The sequence below is a fragment of the Scyliorhinus canicula genome, chromosome 14 (genome assembly GCF_902713615.1).
Source record: "Scyliorhinus canicula chromosome 14, sScyCan1.1, whole genome shotgun sequence".
Classification (NCBI taxonomy): Eukaryota; Metazoa; Chordata; class Chondrichthyes; order Carcharhiniformes; family Scyliorhinidae; genus Scyliorhinus; species Scyliorhinus canicula.
This window is the reverse complement of record NC_052159.1, coordinates 89121020-89130442: the sequence shown is the minus strand read 5'-3', so window position 1 is coordinate 89130442 and position 9423 is coordinate 89121020. Positions and strand designations below refer to the sequence as shown.

General features: G+C 48.8%; 1 non-coding gene across 1 annotated transcript; it reads left to right on the top strand.

Moving 5' to 3' along the window:
• The first annotated feature begins 1240 nt into the window (after positions 1-1240).
• Positions 1241-1312, top strand: trnat-ugu. Its single transcript has one exon. It is a non-coding gene; the product is annotated as a tRNA-Thr (tRNA).
• Positions 1313-9423: the final 8111 nt, after the last annotated feature.

Below are 9423 nucleotides of genomic sequence, written 5' to 3'. Positions count from 1 at the left end.
TCTGTGGATTGCCTCTAAAGATTGGATGCCCAAAAACCTTTATCACAATTGCTTCATGATGATATGCCTGCAAATATCTCACATGTCTTCAAAATCCAGACCATTGTCAAGTGAGGCTATGTGATAGCCCCCGGAATATTTACAAACTTACTTACAGTGGCTATTCACCGCATCAAAGATCAACTACCCTCTGGTGTCAGCGTTAAATACTGTTTGATGAAAAAATCTTTAACCTCAGTCACCTCACTGCCAAAACCAGGCTGACCACAATATGAGCTACAATTACAGATGAGTGCAGTGTAATTGCCCAACCTACTCTGATTTGTAAGCCACTATTGATCTGTTCAAAGCTTCAAAAAACTCGTCCTGTCTTGAATGTTGCCAAAACAAAACTCTGATATCAACCCCAAATATTCCACCTCCCATATATGTTGAAAGAGAGACTCTGGAATATGTTGAGCACTTCCCATACCTTGACAGCCACCTTTACCAAAAGACCACCATTGATGAGGAGATCCAACACTGGATCAGCTAAGCTGGCTCAGCTGTCAACAAACTACAACAGCAAATGTTTGACAGCAAAGACCTTATAATAGGAGTCCCTGTGGGCGTCCCCCTATTAAAGGAGTTCCTGAGGGAGAACCCGATTACAAGGGTCCCTGTGGGGGAGTCACCATATTATAGGGGTCCCTGAGGGGGGTCTTCCTAATACATGGGTTCCGGGAGGGGCCCTTTTTCAGGGGTCCCTGTGGGTAGGGTGTGGGGAGGGGATCTGCTCGAGGAGGCATGGGCCGATAGTGCATTGTTGTGGGGTTGGCCCTCAGGTGGGCTTGGATGGTCCCTACCAGCGTATCCCCTTGTCCCACCGCATCAGGTTCACGATTGATGAGACTACAAGCGATCTGTGCCCATGTGGAGACCGGAGAATCATGGGAGACCGAGGCATAGGGTGGCAGATCCACTAACTAAATGCATCCGTAATTATTTATATCTCCCAACCTGCATGCATCATGGACCTCATTCACACTGTCACTGTGGGTCGGAGCATCGCGTTCGGATGCCGATCCTAATTTTCCCCCCCGCGCCCGATCGTCCGTCCCATTGGGGATTGCATTCTGTGCTTCCTGGGATGAAGCATCCCGCCCCTAATCTTTGCAGTATTATTTGCTTTTTCCTTCAAGTTGATACTATCCTTAATTTCTTTAGTTAACCACAGATGGTGCATTGCTTTGGTAGCACAGGCGCGGTGGCCAAATGGTAAGGCATTGGTCTTGTAAACCGAGAATCACAGGTTCGAACCCTGTCCATGCCTGAGGATGGATATGTGATCCTTTTAGGTGGCACTGTAGCACAATTGCTTCACAGCTTCAGGTTCGACTCCCGGCTTGGGTCACTGTCTGTGCGGAGTCTGCACATTCGCCGCGTGTCTGCATGTGTTTCCTCCGGGTGCTCCAGTTTCCTCCCACAAATCCCGAAAAGCGTGCTGTTATGTGAATTGGGTATTCTAAATTCTGCCGGAGTGGAGAATCGCCGGGGGGGGGGGCGACGTGAATCCGGCTGCGAATTCTGCGGCGCTGGTCTTTTGGTGGGGGCGAGGCTGTTGGCTGTGCTTCCCCCCCCCCCCCCCCCCCACGGCGATTCTCCGGGCCCCGATGGGTTGAGCGGCCACCCGTTTTCGGCCAGTCCTGCCGGCGTGGATTAGACATGGTCCATACCGACGGGACGTGGCTCTGAGGGCGGCCTGCCCAAGGGGGGCCCCACGGTGGCTTGGCCCGCAATTGGGGCCCACCAATCTGTGGGCGGGCCTGTGCCATGGGAGCATTCTTTCCCTCCGTGCCGGCCCCTGTAAAGCTCCGCCATGGCCGGCGGGGAGAAGAAAATCCCTGCGCATGCGCAGGGATCAAGCCAGCGGTTCTGCGCATGCGCCGGCCGGCAGAGTCCCTTCGGCGCCATTTGGCGCGGCGCAACCACTCCAGTGCCGCCTAGCCCCGGAAGTGCGGAGGATTCCACAACTTCCGGGCAGCCCAACGCTGGGGTGGTTCATGCCACTCTTTGGCACCGACTCGCCGGTTGGGAGAGAATCCCGGCCGCTGTGTATCTGAACAGGTGCCAGAATGTGTCGATTAGGTGCTTTTCACAGTAACTTCATTATAGTGTTAATGTAAGCCTACTTGTGACAATAAAGATTATTTTTAAAAATTGAAAAGAGTCTTTCTTTCTTAAAGGACTATATCTTTACTGAGAGTTATGAAATAGCTCATTAAATATTTGCCACTGCTCTCTATTGTCCTATCTTTTAACCTTTTTTCCTAGTGCACCTCATCCAACTTCATCTTCATAACCTTCTAATTGCCTTTCTTTAAGTTTATGACACTTGTCTCAGACCCACACTTCTCACCTTCACACTGAATGTAAAATGCTATCCTATTATGGTAAATGTTGCCTTATGGCTCCTCTACCAACATTATTAACTGATCCTATTTCATTGCACTATATGTACTAGGTCTAAAATAACCTGTTATAATAATTCTATAATGTTTAAATTTGGCCAATTTCACTTGTATAGAATATAATAAGCTGCTTGTTAAAAATTTGCAATCTAAAGTACTTGTAAAAAAAAGTGCAAAACTGTTGCAAAGGGAGGTGGTGGCATAGTGGTATTGTCACTGGACTAGTAAATCAGCATCTCAGAGTAATGCGAATGAGACCCAAGTTCAAATCCTGCCACTGCAGATAGTGAAATTTTAATTAAAAACAAAATAAAATCTGGAATTAAAAGTCAAATGATGACCTGAAACCATTGGCAATTTTCATAATAACCCATCTTGTTCACTAATGTCCTTTAGGGAAATCGGCCATCCTTACCTGGTCTGACCTACGTGACCCACAGCAATGTGGTTGACTCTTAACTGCCCCCCTCAATAGCAATAAGGGATGGCAGTAAATGCTGGCACTGCCTGCAATACCCACATCCCATTAACTAATTTTAAAAAAAACTTTCACTGTAGGAGCAAGGTGTCATGAAACTCAAAACGTAAATGATTAAATTAATTTAAAGTTTAGTTCCCAGTGAGCCTCAAGTCTTCTGCACGTGTGTCGATTTGTGGTGGTCTGTTGAGTCCTCGAAAACCTGGCACAGCAGTTGGGCTCTGGGACGGAGGGGCAGCTGGAGTGAACTCCAGAAGCTTCTGAGTCAACTGGCGGTGCCAGTCCTGGAGGCCCCCCATGGTGTTGAAGTTCTCAGCGATGGTCCTCTGTAACTGGGCCAAGCCCTGGAGTGCCTCAGCATTGCTAACCTGCATCTGGGACATGTCCCTCAGTGAATGGCACCACGATTCATGGCTCAGATGTTGTGCTGCAGGTTTTCTAGTCATCTTCCAGCCTTGGTACATTTCCTCATATCATCTTTACTGCAGTACTGGTTTGTATAACTGACAAACGCAAGCTAACAATGATTAATCCTCTACTTTTGAATGTGACAATATGTGCATAAACGCTCTTGATATTTATCAGACTGATGCAATGTAAGCTTCTTAAAATTGATTGATTACTTCGAAACATTCCCTGATACTCAGAAGTTTCAGTTTTAAATTGATTTAGAAAGATATCAAAACCTTCTGATACTTTGAATCTGCTCTCTTGCATGTCACACAACCTCCATAATGGCCTTTTGCTGCTCCATCAGTACCTTCATTCTGAGCCAAGAAGCCAGGCCAGGAATCATTCAAGTCACTTCAGCTTCTCCCATGTCTACAAAAGTACAAACTTGTTGTGCGGGATTCTCCGCCGGCGTGATTCTCCGTTATGCCAGCGCCCGGGAGTTTCCCGACAGCGTGGAGCTGCCCCACAATGGGAAACCCCATTGACCGGCTGGTGTAACAGAGAATCCTGCCGGCGGGTTGGGGCAGAAATGTGACGCGACAGGGCGGAGAATCCCGCCCATAATTGCTATGGCCTTTTTTTTGAACAGCCTCCTGCAGTGCCTTTAAAGTCTGCTGCTTAGGTCATTCAGCAATGGACCCAAATAAATCCCTGTTCTGACCATTTATACCTGATTTGCTCAGCTAAGTTGCTTTACAAATGTTTCAGATGAGCCTTGGGCCAAGATATGGCTCACTCCCAATTTTCAGGTGAAAGATTGGTATTTGTGAGGTGCATTTCTCCCCCATTGCTTCTGTAAATTTAGTACTGCACTAAGGAACAGAAAGTAAAGAAGCATTGTTCACAAGGCTGGAGGAAAGTGTGCTGTGGTGCGCAAATCACCCAAAACATGACTAAGGGCCCGATTTCCGGAAAGATTTCGAAGTGTGGTAGTGAGCGGAAACTGCTGCGAGCTTCCCAGCGCTGAGTCCAATGAGGCAGGCAACACTATTCAATGTTAATTGGTCCACTTAACGAGGCCTCACGGGCTTCTCGCTGCAATTGAAGGCTCGCCAGCTGGTTCACCGACACCGCGCTCACCAGCCCCCCGCTAACAAGGTAGAGCAACACTTAAGCAGCACTTGCTCAGCCAAGCCCAGCTAGATCACAACAATGGCGCCAAAAAGACCGGCCCTAAGCTTAGGGGGTACAGATCTGGGGAGGCCCCTAGATGTAGTGGAGGCCAGGAGAGATGTCCTGTTTCCCTGAGGGTCCCAGAGGGTGAGCCACAGGGCAGCCAGTGCTGCCTGGGATGACTGTAAGCGCCAGCAGTGTGACCAGGAGGACTGGCCTCCAGTGCCGGAAAAATGTCAACGGCCTCCACCAGGCAGCGTAAGAGAGTAGACACCAACCCCCTTCCCCGCCCCGAGACCTGTCCACCCCCACATGAGCATCCAGCACCCCCAACTCTCCATGCGACCCCCAACCACCTCGAAAGGGAGCTCTGCGGAAGACTCGATCGAGACATCACAGCTGTCATCCCCAATCTCCACCAGCGCAGATACCCGCACATCAATGGGAAATATTAGTGGTCAGGCTCCTGGGACACAATCTGGTGAGCATCACACAGCTGCTGATGCATAACAAGTGAAGGCAGGAACCCCCAGGTGAGACAGCTTGGAGTTCTGCTAGATCCTCGGACCCAGCTGGGCCCCAGCCGGATGCTGAGTCTGTGGAAGGGGTATTCCCAGAGCTGATGTGCAGCAATCAGGACACTCAGAGGGAGATGTCAGCGACACTCCAGCAGATCCATGGCTGATTGTAGGAGTCCCAGAGGCAATGGGTGCAGGAGATATTGCCAGCAATATGTGGCACCGACGCCAACACTGCAAGGTGGCGACCGCAGTGGAGAGCCTGGTGCATGACGTCTGCGTAATTAGTGATGGTGTCCATGGCATAGCGCAGTCGGTAGTGGACATGGATGAGGGACTCGACAGAAGGTCTGCCTCACTGGGGGATGTTTGCCAGTGCCAGGCTGACCTTGATGAGATTCTGCATGACATGTCCTGCTCTCAGATGGGAATGGCAGAGTTTGTCCCAGTCTCAGATGAGCATTGCTGAGGCACTGCAGAGCATGTCCCAGACACTGAGGAGCATCGCTGAGGGTGTCAACACGATGGTGCCACCAATAGCTCGAACCAGTTGCCCCTCCCTCCCTAGATGTACCCCAGGGCCCGATTGGCACAGAGTGGGAGGAGGGGACACTGGCTGGCAACCCGGACCAGTCCCATGGAATGGCGACGGTGGCCACCAGCTCCCCCGAGTTCCATTCCTCTGATGAGGACGCATCTCACAGTCATCAACTGGAACTGGGCGGCACGGCTGTGCATGTGCCGCCGACAAGTGAGCTGGGGCCTTCTGGTCCCAGAAGATGCTTGCCAGGGGCATCGAAGGCCAAGGGACGAGGTAAGCAGCTGGCTTCCTCCACCCCAGGTGTGCATCCTGGTGACACACCTAGATGTAGAGGTAGAGCTGGGAAGGCAAAGCACATCGAGGTTCACTGAGGGAACTGGGGGAGGTAGGTAGGGGGTGAGGGGGAATGGGAGGGAGGGGGGGGGCGGCACCATCGGGAGAGTGGGGAATTGTAAAACAACCTTGTGCACAACTAGTATGATGCCCAGCGTCCCTGGGCCCTTTGCCTGTGAGCAAAGATGGCTACTGACCTCCTCAGCTCCCTGCAGAAGCCCTTCCTCCAGGTTCACGTTTTTACAAAGGAGTACCAATTGGCGCTAGAATGACTATTTGCTGGGCAGGCCGATGAATGACGGGAGGCCGGTGGATATGGGGTGGCTCCCGTTATATGTCTGGAAATAGGGCTTGAGTGGTGTTAATTGGTTTCTCACCATGCCACGATGAGATCCTGATTTTGCCTAGGGGATAGGGCCGGTTGCCTAGGGGAGCGGACTGTTTGACGTCTGCATCCTCTTCTTTGATAAACACTGATACAAAGTACAGATTAATTATTCAAGCCGTACCCTGCGCCTCTAAGAATATGTCACCCTCTTTGTCCCGAATAGACCCCATCTCACATCATACGGCTTACTATTTACATGTCAGTAGAAGATTTTTGAGTTCCCTTTTATGTTAACTATAATTCTATTCTCTTTGCCAGTTTTTAATTTTCTTCTTCACCTCCCCTCTCATTGTATTTGACCTGTATACTGTAGCCACCGAAGTTGGCCATTTCCCTGAATACAAAATGGAGGAACGCAAAGCATATGGGATAAAATGGACAATGTTTGCAGCGCCAGCAGGCTGCACCTAGCAGGTATGGATTCTGTCTGCTAAGAAAGCAGACAGCACCGAAACGAACATTCCGCATACTAATGAGGCAATCACCGGGATAATTAGCATGTTAATGGAACGATTCCAGATACAATGGACACAAATGGGGAAGCAACTGCAACATTGTAAAGGATACCAGACACTCAGACACCAGCAAGGTTCGAAAACAAAGAGCCTGAGAGCCCGCCCAGTAGCTAATGAACAGTCTCAGTGTTGGGGGGATTCAAACATATCGATTGGGAAGAGACCCAATCGATTCCAAGCAGGTAAGGGAGTCCGCCCAAAGGGGCGCGGATCCCTGGGACCTATAAAAGACAGGTCCCACACATGGTTCAGTCTTCTTGTCCAGCCCTCCTCTCTCTTTGACCAGCACTCCTCCGTGGACCAGCACCTCAACCAGCTTTTGCCAAGAAGACCCTGAAGGAGAGAGAGAGAGGTTCGGACAGCAGCCGCCAGCAAGTAAGTGTCTCACAACGATCGCTACCAGAGATAGACACTCCTGACCCCTTTTAACTTATACCAACCTGAAGTCTGCAGACCAGAGCAGAGCAAGAGGCCTTGTTCCCTGACCCAACAGTTCCTTCGAGATAAGCATTAGTTTATTTAGCGGTAGGAATAGCTTAATCCTTTTAGCATGTGCATGGATAGTTATTATAATTTTATTATAATAAACTCAGTTGTTTTGAACTTACTAATTGGTGTATGGTTTTATTGCTTTGAACTTCACCTTGAACTTGTGGCGGTGTCTTAACGATACCTGGCGACTAAGTAAAGAAACAGAGCCAAATTGAGTGTTAAGCACACTCACCCAGAACGACCAACATTTACTGGCGACTCCGCCGGGACTCGATTAGAAGTGCCCCCCCCCCCCCCCCCCCCCCCCCCCCCCAACTCCGAGAGAATCCAGAGATTTGAATTGGAAATCCAATTGGGAAAAGGAAAAACCACAAGTATTCAAGGAGTTCAAATCAATAGTCATAATTCGGAAGTGTGTTTTTGCATGCGTAACTAACAGGGTTGTAAGGTTAAACCGAGAGATTTTTGTTGCGTCAAACTGTCGGGAGTTTTATAATCAGAACATAGTGAAAGCCGTACCCGTATTTAAAAGCATTACCTTATCATCCCTTGTTCCAAATTAAAGAGAGAAAGAGGAAATGGCCATGCAGGCAATGGAACGCCTCATGAACCCAGAGCAGTTCGTGGTCGCAGCGACCAGCAGCAGCAGAGTAGGCCAGTGTCCCATATGGGAGCTGGAACTCAGGAAATAGCTCAAAGGGAAAGGATGGCCCCTTTGGAGTGAGTTTTGTGTGAATGAGGAGACAGGTCCCGAGAGTATAGGACATACTTGGTGGGAGAACCTTTCTCAAATTCACAAGAGTTTAGGAAAAGCACACAAGCCGATGGCAATTGTGTCCTGCGTGGCACAATTGTGAGGCACAGAGGAGGTCGTTCGGACGCTCCGCAAAGAATTAGAGGAAAGGAATAGGATGAGCAAAGTGGATGTCAGGGACATCAAAAAGGAAAATCTAAAGTTAAGAAGGAAGCTGGCAGAGAAGGATAGAGAGGTGGATGATGCCAAGAGGGCACATCAGTCTTGTCTAGCCCGTCTGAGCAGTTCCCAAACCCAGTATGAGAAAGCCTATCAGGATGTGCAGCAAGCAGTTCTGATAAGGGAAAATTCAGAGAAGCAGGTAGAGGCACAGCAAAGGCAATGCTCTGACCTGAAGGCAGCTTTAAGAGCACTCCATGCTGCCACCACTGAGCAAAGGCAAAGCACAGTGGATCATGCGAAGTGTAGGAAGCAGATTGCGCAGCTGCCTGACTCTATGGAGGTTATTTCATTATTCACCACCAAACCAGTGCACAGTGCGACAGTGGTTAGCAGTGAAACCTTATAGGGCCAGGGACCCGGGTTTGATTCCGACCTTGGGTGGCTGTCTGCATGGAGTTTGCACATTCTCCCCGTGTCGGCATGGGTATCCTCCGGGTACTCTGGTTTCCTCCCACAGTCCAAAGATCTGCATACTAGGTGGATTGACCATGGTAAATTTATCCTTAGTGTCCAAAGGTTAGGTGGTGTAACAGGGTACTGGAGATAGTGCTCTTTCGGATGATTGGTGCAGACTTGATGGGCCAAATGGCCTCCTGCTGCACTGTAGGAATTCCATGATGTTCTAGTTCATTGGTTTTTACACATTATTGTCACAGCTACGAAGGATAATTTTCTTCCGTAACAACAAGCCGTTCTTTGCTTAAATATTTTAGTTTTCTTATCCATGTGCATACTCTAATTTGTTTAAGATACAGCAAATCAATTTCAAGTATAATTGTAGGCTTGTTGCTAATATAGTACAAGCACTAAAATACCTTGTACCAGCTGTACTTTAAGAAATTTCGAGAATGACCTCTGTCATTTGTTTTAAAATTCCAAGGGAAATTTATATTTTTGGGCCAGGTTTCATCCAACAGCTAATAATGTACTCCCACGTACTTTTAAGTACTCATTAACTAAACATGCTCATATGCTTACACACCTGACAATGCAGCCTCCAGTTATTTGGAATTCTGCTACTGTGGTTGTGTTTCCCCTAATTGGTTTTAAAGAGGAACTGGAGTGAAATAAACAAAATTACAATTTGATTTCTGGGGAAGATAAAGCTCGCCTGGCTCCAATCCTCAGCAAAATTTCTGATTAACCCCTTGAGAGCACATTACTCT